Genomic DNA, 18,188 nt, shown 5'->3' on the forward strand with positions numbered 1-18,188 from the left:
GGAGCGACCCTTTTGAATAATATAACGCTCCCTTGGGGGATAAGTCTTTTGGGGGGGGGGGGCAGTAATTTTCTCATGTAGAATTTATTAATGTATAGATGTCAGCCAACCCCATGTGCAGAGCGCCCCTTCCCCCTGAACTGTCATCTACAGTCTAAACCCCAACATTCCGTAGAATCTTCAAGCTCCCAACATTCCACAGAATCTTCTTTATTGACCCTCCCACATGGTGCCATGACAACCGAAAGCCTCGTGTGAAACTGTGTTTGAGGCATATGAGCTGCAGAATACATACTGTGCATAGATCGCCATCTGGTGTTGGGCTCGGATGTTTGCACTTTGTTGCTGTCCTAGAAAGTCTTTGTAGTCACAATATCGGTGACTCCTCCTTTGGACTACAGTGCGCATGGGCATCGACTCCATCGTCAGATTGATTTTTTCTGCCATCGGGTCTGGATGTGATTTGCTGCGCTCTGGCTCTGTACCAGGTTTCGGCCTCCCTTCGACCCGCAATCCCTCACTTCTCAAGGGTATTGTTTTCGATAGCATCCCCCTTCGACGCGCAAACATCAACAACTGAAAATCTTCCATTCCGCTCGTCGACGCAGGCTGTTGGCCCAATCGCGCCATCAGGCCCTGCAGCTAATGGAAAGAACTCCTTTTAAAAAATGCCCCCGTTTGGGCTAAATTTCCACACAGCGATCTCCACGAGGTCTGCAACCTTTGCCTCTCACCAGAACACGAGGAAAGGGACTGCTGGGCCTGTGCTTCCCTTCGATCCAAGAAAACTATACGTGATCGCCAGGCTCGACGACACGTAATAGCTCGATTAGCTACATCGGTACCGGACGACATCTTTGAAGGAGGCCCCGATGTTCCAGAAGCAGAAGACTCCGATGAACTCCATATCTTTTCTGGCGCGGCCGACTCCTACGCCGATGACCAGATTACTCCAGGTCAACAAGTTGTGAGTACTGACGACGATGCCCCTGCCCCATCCGATTTAACAACAAGGTTCCGGTAACGCCTTCGCCTGCGGGCCTAGTTAGAAACCGAGAAAACTTCAGAAGCCCCGCCCCCTGGCACGACTCCGAAGACCAAACACAAACCTTCCGACGGCTCGGGACCGAGCCAGTCGTATGGTGCTGACAAACCACCCTCGGCACCCAAACCAAAAACGGCCACATCCTGTTTCCTCGGGCCGAACCCTCCGGCGCCAAAACAAGATAAACCCTCAGACCCCAAGAAACAACACAAAACTTCGGAGCCGAGGAAAATGTTGGATCCCAAAGCACCACTGAAGCCAATGGTGCATAAAAACCCATATACAGCTTCAGAGCCAAAAATAAAACTCCGCTCGGAACCGAATACGTCGGTGCCGAAAAGATACAATCAACAGGCGGAACTGTTTCGTCCAGATCCTATCGATCCGACGCAAAAAATATTGCAAACTGACCCCAAAACAGATCATGTCATCAATATTCCATCCAAGAAAAGGAAACTGGATACCTCACACTCTCCTGCGATACTTGTAAAGAAAAGGGACATGGCAACTTCCCCCTTAAGACCTACTTCTCCTATTCCTCCTACTAGACCTACATCTCCTATACTTGTACTCTCACCAGTACTGTCACCCTCACCTATACCACAACAGGATGAGTATGACTTTGGCGGTGGGGGTGTTGATCCATTAGATGACACTGATGACTGCAATACTCCAGCACCTGACCCATGGGTAGATTATGATAATCCTGCAGATGTTCCAGATCTGCCTGATCCAGATGTCTATCCATCCAGATCATCCCCTCCGGATTATAATGTAGGTTTTGCTCAGCTTATTAATAGGGCTGCCAAATATCATGAGGTTGAGCTACATTCAGACCCCATAGAGGAGGATTTCTCACTGGACACACCTGCACAGTCACAAAGATCCACCTGCACATTACCAATGTTAAAGGGTGTTATTAAACATGCACCAGAGTTATATGGGGCCAGAGTCCCAATCCTCGGATTGAAATGAAATCTAAACCTACCCCTACTGAACCTACCTACATTAAAGGCGAACTCCCTTTAGATTCTTTAGTTGTCTCAAATGCTTGTAAACGGGCCAATTCTCAGACCACCGGTGCTGCCCCACCTCCAGACAAAGAATCTAAACTGCTGGATGCCTCAGGCAAACTGGTTGCCTCACAAGCAGCTAATTATTGGAGGATTGCCAATGCACAGGAATTGCTTGCTAGGTATGACAGGGCTCATTATGATGAGCTTGAGAAGCTCCTTAACCCGGATCAATACAAAACTAAAGCAAATGATCTGATCTAGGAGGGCAAATTAATTACCAATACAGCCATTAAATGAGCCCTGGATGCAGCAGACACAGCATCTAGAGCTGTTAACACCAGTGTTCTGTTGCGCAGTCATGCATGGTTATGCATTTCTGGGTTCAAACAGGAAGTGCAGTCCACTATCCTCAATCAACCATTTGATCAGGAACACCTCTTTGGACCAACTGTGAACACATCTTTAGAAAAGATGAAAAAGGACACAGAGACTGCCAAATCCATGGGAGCCTTACAGTCACAAACACCAAGAGATTCTTTTTGTCGCTCCTTCTATAGGGGTGCATCCAAAAACATCACTACAGATACCACTTCTTCCTCTTACAAAAACCCCACAGAAACATCCCCTAACAAGAGATATTTTAGAGGTGGCTATAGAGGAAATAACAGCAAGGGTAGAGGCCGGGGTAACACCAGAACCCCCCCCCCCCCCTATTAACCCCCCCTACTACAAAACAGTGACTTTCCTCAACTCCCCCTAGACCATTCCACTCCAGTCGGGGGACAATTATCACAGTTCCTACCTGTCTGGAATTCCATCACTACAGACACATGGATGAGACAAATTATCCAATCTGGTTACTGCCTGGAACTCCCTTCAACTCCCCCAACCATACTTCCCAGACAACGTCCAATGTCCACAGAACATCTAACACTCCTAAAACGGGAGGTTCTCTCTCTCCTACAAAAGCAAGCAATAGAACCAGTTCCCTTATATCATAAAGGCACAGGAGTTTACTCCCTTTACTTTCTCATCCCAAAAAAGGGCGGCACTCTCAGGCCAATTCTAGACCTCAGGCCGTTAAACCTTTACATACAATCCAACCATTTTCACATGGTCACTCTCTCAAAGGTTCTCACACTCCTCCAACAAGGCGATTTCCTTGCCACACTAGATCTCAAGGACGCCTACTTTCACATTCCTATTCACCCCGCTCACAGGAAATAACTTTGATTTGTAGTGGACGGTCAACATCATCAGTTCAAGGTCCTCCCATTCGAAGTCACCACAGCCCTCTGAGTGTTCACAAAGTGTCTAGCTGTAGTAGCAGCCCACTTACTAAAACAACACATTCATGCGTTTCCATACCTGGACAACTGGCTCATAAAAGCCAAGTCTCACAGCCAGTGTGTATACCACACACACCAGACAATTCAACTGCTCCACGACTTAGGGTTTACAATAAACCTCACCAAGTCGCATCTTCAACCATCCCACACACCACAGTATCTAGGTGCTACAATAGATACCTCAAGAGCCCTTGCATACCCCAATCCAGCCAGGATACACAGCATGCAATCCCTTATAACAACATTCCAGCCTCATCACTCACTACCAGCTAATAGGAATGATGGCCTCTTGCATTTTCATAGTACCTCATGCAAGACTCCAGTTGCGTCCTTTACAGGAATGCTTGGCATATCAATGGAACCAGGCTCAGTGTCAACTTACAGAGCTGGTGTTGGTAGACAGCTGGACACATCGCTCTCTGCAGTGGTGGAACGCAGAAAATCTGTCCAAAGGTGGCGGTTCCTCAACCCGGTTCCACATATATTGCTAACGACAGACGCATTGCTCACCGGCTGGGGAGCTCATCTCTTAAACCACACCATTCAAGGCAGATGGACTCTCAACAAAAGTTACTCCACATCAATCACCTGAAGTTACTAGCAATCTTTCTAGCATTAAAATCATTCCACACACATCTCACAAACAAAGCTGTCCTCCTCCACACATACAATATGACCGCAATATATTATATACAAAAACAGGGGGGGACACACTCTCTGCAGCTTTCCCGACTAGCCCAAAGCAAATGAAGATGGGCTATTCCGCAAGAAATATACCTCCCAGCAGAACATCTTCCAGGGGTACGCAATCAGATTGCGGATCTGCTCAGTCGTCAGTGTCAGCAGATCCATGAATGGGAATTTCATCCTCAAGTTCTTCATCCGTTCTTTCAAATGTGGGGCAACTCAGACATAGATTTCTTCACCTCACATTTAAAGCAGAATGCCCAGGCGTCGCCTCCAGGTATCCACATCCACTGTCCAAAGGCAATGCGATATGGATGAACTGGTCAGGCAGATTTGCGTACGCTTTTCCGCCTCTCCTCCTCATTCCATTAGTAGTGCGCGAGCTCAACAAAACAGTCTCACATTAATCCTAGTGGCTCCAACATGGGCCGACAATCATGGTTCACCACTCTCCTGGAACTCTCACTAGTTCCCCACCAAAAACTACAACTCTCCCCAAAGCTTCTTACACAGAACCATGGAAAGATAAGGCATCCAGATCCTGCTGAACTGAACCTAGCGATCTGGCTCCTGAAGTCCTAGAGTTTGGTTACCTCAATCTCCCACCAGACTGTATGAATATTATTAAAGAGGCTAGACGCCCTACTGCTAGAGCTTGCTATGCAGCCAAGTGGAAAAGATTTGTCATTTATTGCAATAACACAATCGATCCACTAGATGCCTCAATTCAAAACATTATTTGTTACCTCTTGCATCTACAAAGATGTAATCTGGCATACACACCCATAAGATTACACCTTGCCACCATTCCCGCTTACCTACAAAACAGACATTTGTCATTGTTTAGGTACCTGCCATCAAAGCTTTCATGGAAGGCCTTAAACGGATAATTCCTCCCAGACTCTCCCACCATCTCCAGTATGGAATTTAAACATTGTCCTTACCAGACTCATGGGTCCCCCATTTGAACCATTACACAGATGTGAGTTACAGTTTCTCACGTGGAAAGTAGCTTTCCTTGTGGCTATCACATCTCTCAGGAGAGTCAGTGAGATCCAGGCACTAATTATACAAGAACCATTTTTAAAAGTCCATCACAATAAAGTGGTTCTCAGGACAAATCCCAAATTCCTGCCCAAAATAGTTTGTTTTCCACCTTAACCAGTCTGTTGACTTGCCTGTCTTTTTTCTGCAACCAGACTTAGTAGCAGAACAGGCTCTTCATACACTCGATGTTAAAAGAGCGCTTCTTTACTACATTGAAAGGACAAAAACTTTTAGGAAAACAAAACAGCTTTTTGTAGCTTTCTCACCACCACATAATCCTATATCAAAAGCTGGGATTGCAAGATGGATCGTTAAATGCATCCAAACATGTTATCACAAAGCAAAACGTACGCTATCCATTTCCCCTAGAGCGCATTCCACACGCAAACTAGGGGTGTCTATGGCATTCTTGGGGAACATTCCCCTAGATGACATCATTAAAGCAGCAACATGGTCTACACCACATACCTTCACAAACCACTATTGTGTGGGCCAGGCTGTGCTAATAACACTTTTCCAAACTACTGTTGGTAGCCACCGCTAAGGGCGACTACTGCTGTGGAGTCTATGCACAGTATGTATTCTGCAGCTCATATGCCTCGAATGGAAAATGCTACTTACCAGTATGCATCTCTTCTTGGCATGTAGAGCTGCAGAATCACATACGCCCACCCGCATACCTTTATCTGTTCCAGTACTATCTTATTTAGATACATCACACATGGCCATCCTTTTTCTGTTTCTTACAAACTCCATCATTTCCCTTTATGGCGTAAAACAATCTGACTATACCCATGCGCACTATAGACCAAAGGAGGAGTCACCTATCTCGTGACTACAAAGACTTTCTATGAAAACAACAAAGTGCAAACATCCGAGCCCAACACCAGATGGCGATCTATGCACAGTATGTGATTCTGCAGCTCTACATGCCAAGAACAGATGCATTCTGGTAAGTAGCATTTTCCATCGCTTTTCCTTGTACAATGTTAAAACAAGAGCAGACTGTTTGCCATGTGAATCATGTACCAAACATCATGTAACTTATGATAAAAGTCTCTGAAGAATTAAACAAACATTGGCATAGCCAATAGGTCTCATTTTTGGGACCTGAGAAGTGTTTAGCCAGAGCTATTGGCTTTGCCATTGTTTTTAAGGTATGTTGTAGTGCATTTCTGTTGTTCCCTGAAAACCTCGGGACATATAAGGACATGTTCTTTGCAGCAGGCTTCTTAATCCTCAGTGCTTCTTTAGCATGAGTGGAAACAGCCATTAGATAAAACTCCCATCGCTCTCCAACAAGAACTTTAATCGACAAAGTCACCTACATTTTTATTGTTGCCTGAAAACCTCTGAATACACAAGAGCATGCTCTTTGCAGCAGGCATCTTAATCCTCAGTGCTTCTTTAGCATGACTGGAAACAGGCACTATATAAAACTCTGATCCCTCTCCAGCAGGAACATTAATCGCCAAAGTTACCTTTACATTTTTATTGTTGCCTGAAAACCTCTGAACACACAAGGGTATGTTCTTTGCAGCAGGCATCTTAATCCTCTGCACTACTTTAGCATCAGTGGAAACAGCCACTAAATTAAACTTCCATCTCTCTCCAGCAGGAACATTAATCGCCAAAGTTACCTTTACACTTTTATTGTTGTCTGAAAACCTCTGGACACACAAGGAAATGTCCTTTGCAGCAGACACTTTAATCCTTGCTCTACTTTAACATGAGTGGAACCAGCAACTAGATAAAACTCCAATCTCTCTCCAGCACGAACATAAAACGCCAAAGTTACCTTTAAATTTTTATTGTTGCTTGAAAACGCCTGAACACCAAGGATATGTTCTTAGCAGCAGGCATCTTAATCCCCTGCGCTACTTTAAGAGGAGTGGAAACAGCGACTAGATTAAACTCCGATCCCTCTCCTGCAGGAACATTAATCGCCAAAGTTACCTTTATATTTTTATTGTTGTCTGAAAAGCTCTGGACACACAAGGAAAGGTTATTTGCAGCAGGCAACTTAATCCACTGCGCTACTTTAACAGGAGTGCAAACAGCCACCAGATAAAACTCCCTTCTTACTCCTGCAGGAACTATAAACGCCAAAGTTACCTTTACATTTTTATTGTTTGTTTTCAAATATTTTTATTATAGATAAAAACAAATACATTGGAATACAGTAGCCATACGTAAGAGTCAGAAATAAATATATAATAATAAGGAATAAAAAAAGGCTATCTGACAAACAACTACTTGAATGGGATAAAAGGATGTCAAAGTTATTATATAAAAATGATCCGATAAACGCATGAAAGATAACAGATATTGCAAATTCGTCAAATATTAAAAATAGATGCCAGGAGTATGGGACAAATGGACCATTAACATATATCCCAACATATCAATCAATCAATCAATCATAGGCATTTATATAGCGCACTACTCATCAGGAGGGTCTCAAGGCGCTGGGGTGGGGGGGTGGGGGGGAGGAAATGCTACTGCTCGAACAGCCAGGTCTTGAGTTGCCTCCTGAAGGCGAGATGGTCCTGGGTTGTCCGGAGGTGGATGGGGAGGGAGTTCCATGTCTTGGCTGCCAGGTAGGAGAAGGATCTTCCTCCGGCGGTGGCTCTGCGGATGCGTGGAACGGCGGCGAGGGCGAGGCTGGCGGATGGGTTTGTGGAAGCTCAGGCGGTTGTTGAGGAACTCTGGGGCCAGGTCATGGAGGGCCTTGTGTGCGTGGGTGAGGAGTCTGAAAGTGATCCTCTTGCTGGCGGGGAGCCAGTGAAGGTCTCTCAGGTGTCCGGAGATGTGGCTGTGTCGGGGGATGTCCAGGACGAGTCGTGCGGAGGCATTCTGGATCCGTTGGAGTTTCTTCTGGAGTTTGGCGGTGGTCCTGGCGTAAAGGGCGTTCCCGTAGTCCAGCCGGCTGGTGACGAGGGCCTGGGTGACCGTCTTCCTTGTTTCGGAGGGGATCCACGGAAGATCTTGCGAAGCATGCGCAGGGTGTTGAAGCATGAAGACGAGACGGCGTTGACTTGTCTGGTCATCGAGAGGGAGGAGTCCAGGATGAAGCCTAGGTTGCGTGCGTGGTCCGTTGGCTTGGGGGTGGCTCCAAGGGCAGGGGGCCACCAGGAGTCGTCCCAGGCGGAGGGTGCTGATCCTAGGATGAGGACCTCCGTCTTGTCTGAGTTCAGATTCAGGCGGCTGTCCTTCATCCATTCTGCGACGTCTTTCATCCCTTCGTGTAGGCTGGCTCTGGTGGCGTCCGGGTCGTTGGTGAGGGAGAGGATCAGCTGGGTGTCGTCGGCGTAGGTGATGATCTTGAGGTTGTGTTGGCGTGCGATGGCTGCGAGGGGGCTCATGTAGACGTTGAAGAGGGTGGGGCTGAGCGATGACCCCTGTGGAACGCCACAGATGACTTCGGTGGCCGCTGACCGGAACGGGGGGAGGCGGACTCTCTGGGTTCTTCCGGCGAGGAATGAGATGATTCACTCCAGGGCCTTCTCCTGGATTCCGGTGTTGTTCAGTCGTTGTCCCAGGGTGCGGTGGCAGACCGTGTCGAACGCTGCGGAGAGGTCTAGGAGGATGAGGGCCGCTGTTTCCCCGTTGTCCAGTAGGGATCTGATGTTGTCTGTGGCTGCGATGAGGGCGGTCTCGGTTCTGTGGTTGGCTCGGAAGCCGGGCTGCGAATGGTCGAGGGATCCGTTGGTCTCGAGGAAGGCGGCTAGCTGTCTGTTGACGGTCTTCTCGATGACTTTGGCAGGAAACGGGAGTAGCGAGATGGGGCGGAAGTTCTTGAGGTCGGAGGGGTCCGCTGTTGGTTTCTTCAGCAGGGCGCTGATCTCGGCGTGTTTCCAGCACTCCGGGAAGGTGGCGGTGTTGAAGGAGGCGTTGATGTCGCGGAGGTGGGGCGCGATGATGTGGTCGGCCGTGTTGAAGATGTGGTGTGGGCAGGGGTCCGTAGGGGATCCGGAGTGGATGGTGTTCATTGTGCGTGTTGTGTCTTCGGTGCTGACCGGGGTCCATGTGCGGAGGGTAGCGGTGGGGAGCATCTGTTCGGTGGTGGGGTTCGTGGTAGGTGGGCCGAAGCTGTTGTGTATGTTGGCGATCTTGTCGTTGAAGAAGGCTGCGAGGGAGTCGCAGAGGTCTTGCGAGGGAGTGATGTCGTTGGTTTCCGGCGTCGGGGTTGGAGAGCTCTTTGACGATGCTGAAGAGCTCCTTACTGCTGTGGGTGTTGTTGTCCAATCGTTCCTTGAAGGCTGTCTTCTTCGTCGCGCGGATCAGTTGGTGGTGTTTGCGGGTGGCGTGTTTGAGGGTAGTCATGTTGTCTGTGGTCTGGCTGGTGCGCCAGGTGTTCTCCAGGGAGCGGCTGTTCTTCTTGGAGGTGATGAGCTCGTCGGTGAACCAGGGGGCTTTCTTGTTGCCACGTCTGCTGGGGGGTTTCTTCAGTGGTGCGAGGGTGTCTGCGCAGTTGGTGATCCACTGTGTGAAGTTGTTGGCGGCTTCATTGGGGTCCGTTGAGCTGGTGGGGGGGTTCTGGCTGAGGACGGTGGTGAGCTGGTTGTTGGTGATCTTGTTCCAGCTCCTGCGAGGGGCTTGTTGAGGGTGGTGGTGGGTCGTCGTTTTTCTGAAGCTGAAGTGGACGCAGCTGTGGTCAGTCCACTGGAGAGGGGTGGAGTGGCTGAAGGCGACGTACTTGCTGGAAGAGAAGACTGGGTCAAGCGTGTGGCCGGCGTAGTGGGTGGGGGTGGATACCAGTTGCTTGAGTCCGAGGTTGGCAAGGTTGTCTAGCAGGGCGGTGGTGTTGCGATCCTTGTTGTTCTCCAGGTGGAAGTTGAGGATGTAGTCGGTGGAGTTGATGGCGTGCGGGCTGATGAAGTCTGTGATATCTTCGCTGAATTGTGTGCGTGGTCCCGGTGGTCTGTAGACGAGGGTGCCTCTGAGCGTGGTCTTGGGGTCGGTGTGTATCTGGAAGTGGAGGTGATCGGCGGAGGTGAGGGTGTCGTCGGAGTTGGTCGTGATGTGGATGGTGTTCTTGTGGATGATGGCGAGGCCTCCTCCTGTCTGGGTATGAATTTGTATTGCTCAGTAAATCGGTACATCAGCAGGGTGGAAAAGGGTGAAAGAAGGGAAAAAGAAAAAAGGAAAGGATACAGGGGAAGAAAAAGGGGGATGAGATGTTGGAAGGGGAAATCTGCTACACTTCTGAAAAATAAGATAAAGAAACTCAAAAAGGATATTATGCAGCCAACCCCTGAGAGGATAAATCCATGTAGTTATCTAAGAACGCCATACCTTGCTAGCAATTGATGGCGAATAATGTTTCTTTTCAACAAAAGAATGAGCTCCACGAAGATCTGAAACCCATGCCCACCAAGTATGGTAAGAAAGGAGGTGAAAAGATTTCAATTCTGTAAGGATGATTTTGACTGCAATGGAAGAGAGCAAATCTAAAAGCTCCAAATCCATACTGTCAAGAAGTAGAGGGGTATCTATGGCCCATGGACCCAGCAGAATCATGGGTAAAGAGAGGGCGATGGGAGTATTAAAGAGTATCCATGATAAATGTTTTTGAATCAAACCCCCCAAAAGGATTCTAATAGTGTAAACTCAAAGAACATATGTTGATGGGTGCCAGGAACTGAGTTACAATTCCAACAAAGCTCACTCTCTTGATTTCAGCTTGTGTAAACGATCAGGAGTCCAATGTAACAAATTCATAGAAAATAATTTATATTGAATCAGTGAAGGGGCAATTTTGTTATGTAAGGACAATTTCCCTATCAATTGCCAGGTATCCTGTGAAATGTGTTCAAAATTCCCAAAATGGCGAGACCATTTAACAGAAGTAACTGTGGACTGTGACGGTAGAGGAGCAGATAAGAATTTATCAATTTTATGAGCGGTATGCCCTGAATGTACCCACGTAGAAAGAAGTGAGACAATAACCTAATCTTTGGAAAGGGGTGTCTTGGAAAGTTTGACTTTCAATTTCAAAAAAAGTATAAAAATCCATGTTATTGAGATTATATTTTTTGGCTAAGAAGGAAAAAGGAAGAGGGTCATGATTAGTATCATAAAGGTCTTTCACCAGTCTGACGCCCTTGTTGGCCCATGAAAGAGCAATTGTGAAATCAGTATCAGTAGCAATCTTAGGATTAGACCATAAAGATGTCCATCTTGACTTGTGAATAGGTTTCAAAACTTTCCGATCAATGTATTTCGACGCATTAACCATATCTAATACAATACGTGAGGTTGTGCGCAAAGAGAGAGTGGAAAAGGGAGCACACAATTCACCTTCTGTAAAAATCCATGCAGGTAAATGTTGGGGTATTGGCGAGAACCACAGAGCTCCCTGAGCCGCCAAGAAAGAGATCTGATATAGATTCCAATCTGGGAGGTTACATCCGCCCAGGATAGAGGGTTTCCTAAGATATTTGTAAGCAATTCTAGCTCGCTTATCGTTCCATAAGAATCTGAAGTGATTACATCAAGCTCATGAAAGAAAGATAACGAAAGCGTTTTAGGTAGCATAGAAGATAAAAAATTAACGATTGGGGTTATCATCATTTTAAGAGTTTGTAACCTACCCCACCAAGAAATATATTTAGGAGATCAGGAAGACAGAAGATCCTTAACTTTATTTATTTTATGAGATTCATTATAAGTAAGTGTCTGTGAGATTTTTGCAGAAGCAGATCCCTAGATATTTAATGCGTGTAGATTGCCACTTACAGCCTGAGTTACCCAAGTGTGACAGAAGATATAATGAATTTAAAGGAAACATTTTTGTTTTCTCTTTATTAAGAGTATATTCAGAAACGACCAGATAAGTATGAATAAGATTGGTAATAGAAGGAAGCACTGATTCAATATCTTCTCAGAAAATAAGCACATCGTCAGTGTAAACGGTCGTTTTGAGTGTATACATTCCGAATCAGAAACCTTTAATGTCCGGGTTCAGATTATTTAAGCAGATCAATAGACAAAAGAAAAACAAGGGGTGAAAGTGGACATCCTTGTCTAATACCTTGGCGAAGATTAAAAAAAGGAGGACGTTGTACCATTAATCCTAATATTAGCCTTTGGTTGCGCATAAATAGCCATAACCATATTAATAAAAGAGCTACCAAGATTGTGAGATTCTAACACAGACTGTAAAAAAAAAATGGGCAACAGACTTTGCCCTGGACGCCGAAAAGGCGTTTGACAATCGCCGCAGATGGCAGTTGAGAAAGTTTAGCTTTTTCTAAAATATGACAGAACGTACAAACGTTATCTGTAGCAAGCCTACCTTTTACAAAACCGGTTTGGGATTCATGAATGAAGTTAGGAATATGAGATTGTAGACGCTTTGCTAAAATGTTCACAAATATTTTTGCCTCCATATTCAACAAGGAAACGGGCCGGAAGTTTTTTTGGATCAGAATGATCCTTACCTTATTTTGGTATTACTACAATAGTAGCTTCAGTAGCCGTACCCGAGACCTCACCAGAAAGGACATAATTGTCCCCAAAAAAATTACGGTATTGAATTATGGAAGAAGTAAATGTTTTATAAAAGGTAATGGGTAAGCTGTCTGGTCCTGGAGCTTTTCCCAAACGAGTAACCTTAATAGCTTTAATAATCTCATTGATCTCTATTGGTTTACCCAGCACGATCATATCATCATTCGAGATAGTAGTAGTAGGAAGAGAGTTAAGAAATTGCTGGCACTCGGGCTTAGTACATTGACTTTGAGGAGTATATAAATTTTCATAAAAATCTCGAAAAAGTAAACACATTTTTTGGGTATGAAAATTCATAGAACCATTTTTATCAGTGATATGGGAAATAAAAGTAGTATTGGAATTCTGATATTTTAGGGTGGTAGCTAACAATTTGCCAGCTCTGTTTCATAGTAGTAATTGATGAGAGTTTTGAGCATGTACTCCAATATAAGCTCTCTTAGTAACTATGGAGGTTGTACTTCCTGAGGCGGAAGCCGGGAAGCGTCCTTTTTCAATACCTATTGATACTGCATTGCGCGACACTTTATTTTTACTACATGTAATTTATGCACCTTGTACTGTTCTTTACTTCCTGAGGCGGAAGCCGGGAAGCGTTCCTTTTTAAATACTTGAAACTGTATTGCGCGATACTCTATTCTTACTGTATGTAATTTGTGCACCTTATTCTGTTTTTACAAAAACGTTTGTGCTGCTCTCAGCTACCACCCTTACCTGCATCTTGTGCCCGCCCCGCATCCATCGCTCGTTGCTCGCCCATACCCGTCGTGCTCTCGCCAGCGGCTGGGCTTGCACCTACCAGCGGGGCCGCCATCTTGTGTGAGGGGGTCAATTCGCGCTCTAGTCGCTAGAGCCTGCTGAGCATAAATTGCCGATGTTAGCGCAAGCGCGCAGCATAGGTTGTACTTCCTGAGGCGGAAGCCGGGAAGCGTCCTTTTTCAATACCTATTGATACTGCATTGCGCGACACTTTATTTTTACTACATGTAATTTATGCACCTTGTACTGTTCTTTACTTCCTGAGGCGGAAGCCGGGAAGCGTTCCTTTTTAAATACTTGAAACTGTATTGCGCGATACTCTATTCTTACTGTATGTAATTTGTGCACCTTACTCTGTTTTTACAAAAACGTTTGTGCTGCTCTCAGCTACCACCCTTACCTGCATCTTGTGCCCGCCCCGCATCCATCGCTCGTTGCTCGCCCATACCCGTCGTGCTCTCGCCAGCGGCTGGGCTTGCACCTACCAGCGGGGCCGCCATCTTGTGTGAGGGGGTCAATTCGCGCTTTAGTCGCTAGAGCCTGCTGAGCATAAATTGCCGATGTTAGCGCAAGCGCGCAGCGGGCGCGCTAAAGGCAAGCCCGTCTGCGCCCGTCCGCGACCGACCGGGACAAGGGCCAGGACCCGCTGTTCAGCATTTTAAATACTCCCCCAGCGAATTACGCACTTTCCGCTACCCTTGGCCCATTAAGCCACGACTAAAGCAAAAGCTTCTTTCTTGTGGAATCCTGTCCTCCGGTTCCCTCTTACCCCTTCCATTGCCCAGCATAGACTCCTCTGTTCCCCTCCCTACTACTCTTAACCCCCCCCACCCTAACAAACAGTTGCTGAATTTTTATTACCTAAATACGCGATCCCTCCCAAAACACCAATCAGAAATTTTTTATCTGCTTGACACTCTAAAACCTGACGTACTCCTTCTTTCCGAAACATGGGTTACGGATGACTCTTTCCCAGATATCTTGGCAGCCATCCCCACAGGTTATTACATATTGCAGACCAACAGACCTGCCGGGCGCCACGGTGGTGGTGTGGCTGCAATCATCCACCATCAGCTACAGTTTACCACTGCTATTCCCTCCGTTGAGGCACTCATTATTAAACTTGATTCCTCCTTAGTTTCTTTGACCTGTGCCTTATTCTATCGGCCTCCCCTCTCTATGCCCTCTTTTCCTCAGTTAGCTGGAGATCTCATTTCTCACCTCATAATAAATAATCCCAGTCTATTGATAATAGGCGACTTTAACTATTGGCCCTCTGACCCTAATGAGACCTCTCCCTCCCGAGAATTCACTGACCTCCTCGGAGGCCTCAACTGTACCCAGCACATCCACACTGCTACTCATATCAAAGGACACCGCCTCGACCAGCTATGGACAGTCAATATATCCATTATCTCCCTAGCTATCTCCCCCTGTCCCTGGTCGGACCACTATTCCATCCAATTCTCCTTAGATTTGCCTAGTTTAGCAAAATCTTCCACCCCGGTTAAAATTCTAACCAGGAACTGGAGTCGCGCTAACAAAGAGAAGTTCTGTTCCTTACTTTCTACCACCCTGCCTACGGTGACTGACTGCCTCAAGGACCAAGAAACTGCTATCCACAACTGGCTTTGCGCTGCCAGCAATATTGTCGCCCCTTGCAAGTTCTCCATAGTTAAGCGTCCTCACGACGCCCAGCGGTGGTTTACAGAAGATCTTAAAACTAAGAAACTTTCTCTTAGACAGGCAGGACGCAGGTGGAGACGCAACTATTCTTCTACCACCAAAGATACTTTCATTAAGCTGCTAGCTGACTATAAAAAAGCCATCTTTGCAGCTAAATCTGCCTACTTCTCATACAAAATCACTAATTCGTCAACTAAAACCAAAGACATTTTCTCCATTGTCAATGAACTATCCTTACCTGACAGGGTGACCCTTAAACCAGCACCTACCCAGGCCCTTTGCGACGCTCTCAATAATTTTTTTATTCAGAAAATTATCACTATTAAGCAAAGCATTCCTCTGACCCCCGTTCGTTCGGCTTTGGGGACCTCACCCAAAAACACTCAGTTTCTCGATCTAATCCCCCCGATCTCTAAGGAAAACTTCTTCTCACTGTTAAAAAAGGTCAGCTCGGGCTCCCCTTTGGACCCCTGTCCCCCTCCATTTCTCCGAGAAGCTTTTCTCTCATGCCCTGACCTTCCGCTTGCATTTCTCAATAATTCTTTAGAAACAGGGGTCGTCCCTGCCTCCTTTAAAGTAGCAGAGGTCCTACCCATTTTGAAGAAGCCTCAGGCAGATCCCACTAACCTAATCAATTATCGCCCCATTTCCCTCCTCCCTTATCTGAGCAAGATTTTGGAGGCTCATGTCACACAATGCCTCAGTTCTTTCATTGAACGCTCACTCTTTCTCGAATCCCATCAGGCCGGATTCAGGCCTGCACACTCCACCGAGCAGGTCATACTTGCCGTGATGAACGAGCTCCGCAGGGGTGCGGACCACAATCTCTCCCAAGTCCTCGTTCTTTTAGATCTATCAGCCGCCTTTGACACGGTCGATCATAACCTCCTGATCGACCGTGTCCGTGATGCTGGCATTCAGGGCACGGCCTTAAAATGGATCTCTTCCTTTTTGGGAGACCGCTCGCAGGCTGTTCGCTTAGCCACCTTTTCTGCCATGAAGACCCCACTAACCTGTGGTGTCCCACAGGGTTCGTCTCTCTCACCCTTACTTTTTAACCTATACATGGTCCCTCTTATCCACTCGCTCCGCAATTTTGAAGTGGCTTGCTTCAACTATGCAGACGACCTTCAACTGGTTTTCAATATTAACTCCTCTAATGCGTCCATTTCCAGCTTTCAGGCTACTCTATGCTTCATCAGGGATTGGATGAATATCAGTCAACTCAAGCTCAACCCTAAGACCGAGCTTGTTTTGACTGGCCCCTCAAATCCCTGGAACAACAATTTTTGGCACCCCTCGCTAGGAAATCCTCCTTTACCCTCTAAATCGGTCAAAAGCCTTGGAGTGATCATCAGCAGCGATCTGTCTATGAAGCCCCAGATTGGAGCAGTTACATCTTCATGCTTCTTTCACTTACGCAGAATTCGTAAGATTGCTAGATTTCTTACCACCGAGGCCCTTACTGTAGTTCTCTTGGCCCTGGTCATTTCACGGATAGACTATGCCAACTCCCTTTATGTTGGCATCCCCCTCTATCAACTTCACCAACTCCAGCTGGTCCAGAATCAGGCTGCCCGCCTCATCACTCACCAATCACGTACCCAACACGTCCGTCCTCTGCTGAAACTTCTTCATTGGCTCCCGGTTGACAAACGTTGTCTGTTTAAACTGGGCTGCACTATCTTCAAAACCCTTACCTGTAAGGCGCCTGCTTTCATTTCTTCCTTAATCTCTCGCTATTCTCCCACCCGTGCACTCCGATCGTCACACTCCAACTTTCTCACCCCCTCTCGCTTCAATCGAAAAAAACACGGCGGACTTTCTTTTTCCTTTCTGGCACCACAGATGTGGAACTCCCTTCCTTTGGATCTCAGACTTGAAACCTCCCTGCCGCACTTCAGATCTCTTCTCAAAACCTTTCTTTTTATCCAAGCTTACCAGTAACCTCCTGTTCTAGTGCACCTTTGCCACAGCGCCATGAAACCTTTGGGTGTACGTGCGCTCTAGAAATAATTTTAACATAACAAGGAGTATTTTAAATGTTTTATAACTCGCAAGTGAGATTTATCATTAGAGTGTCTATATAATTCCTCTTTCCGCTTAATATCACCCCTATAGACTGAAGAGATTTCTTAATGTCGCTGTTCCTTTTGGCCATCTATTTAATGATTTGGCCTCTAATAGTGCATTTAAAGGCATCCCAGAGGATTATCAGAGAATCCACTGAAGATTCATTTTCATTTAAGAAACTAACAATCTCGTCATTGAGTTCCTTGACCTCAGAAATATCCTCCAAGAGCTCTGTGTTAGACGCCAGTTATGGGGTCCTTTAATATCCATAGGATTAAGGATGGTTAACGAGACTGCAGCATGGTCGGAAACAACTATTGGATGAATCATTACATTTGTAATATGTTTTAAGAGGATGGCGTTAAGCAGAAGATGAGATATACGAGGAAAACTAGAGTGAGGGGAAGAGAGAAAAAAGTGAAATCACTGCCAGTCGGGTTATGTATTCTCCAGGCATCCAACAGATGACGTGACGAACACATATTAAGTAAATGTTTGTGTGCTTTAGGGGGTCGGAATTTAAAAGTGGAGTGTCTGTCCAAAATGGGGTCGAGAGGGAGATAAGTCTCCTCCAACAATTGTTCTTGATTTTTGTGGACTGTCAAAGTTTTTTTTTATTGATTGTGCGCCAGAAATCTAGATCATCAATATTTGAAGCATAAAGGTTCATAACATATAGATCTGAGCCATTAGTCAAACGTGTATATATCCATCTTCCATTAGTATGATGCTCAGCTGTAACTATAGATAAGCCTGATTTCTTTGAAATAAGATTAATAGCTCGGTTTCTTATCCCGGATGCTTCAGAACATGTATCATCTGCTACCCAATCTCTCCTCATGAGAAGAGCCTCCCTGACGCCTATCTTAGTCTCCTGCAGTAAGACCAAATCGCCCAATAAATTCTTACAGTAGTCGAAACTCTTAGACCTCTTAACCCGATGATTCAAACCTCGAACATTAAGGGAAAGTACATTTATACCAGGCATTTGTAGATGTTAAGAGTAAATAC

At 46.1% G+C, this 18,188-nt stretch overlaps 1 protein-coding gene across 1 annotated transcript in view; it reads left to right on the plus strand.

Annotated features, from left to right (window-relative positions):
• The window catches only part of LOC146770459 (vespryn-like), a gene marked incomplete at its 5' end in the record, with an annotated part of 81,691 nt that overhangs the window by 50,250 nt on the left and 13,253 nt on the right, over positions 1–18,188 (plus strand). The window lies entirely within an intron of this gene.

Source organism: Triturus cristatus, unplaced genomic scaffold (genome assembly GCF_964204655.1).
Source record: "Triturus cristatus unplaced genomic scaffold, aTriCri1.1 SCAFFOLD_205, whole genome shotgun sequence".
Taxonomy (NCBI): Eukaryota; Metazoa; Chordata; class Amphibia; order Caudata; family Salamandridae; genus Triturus; species Triturus cristatus.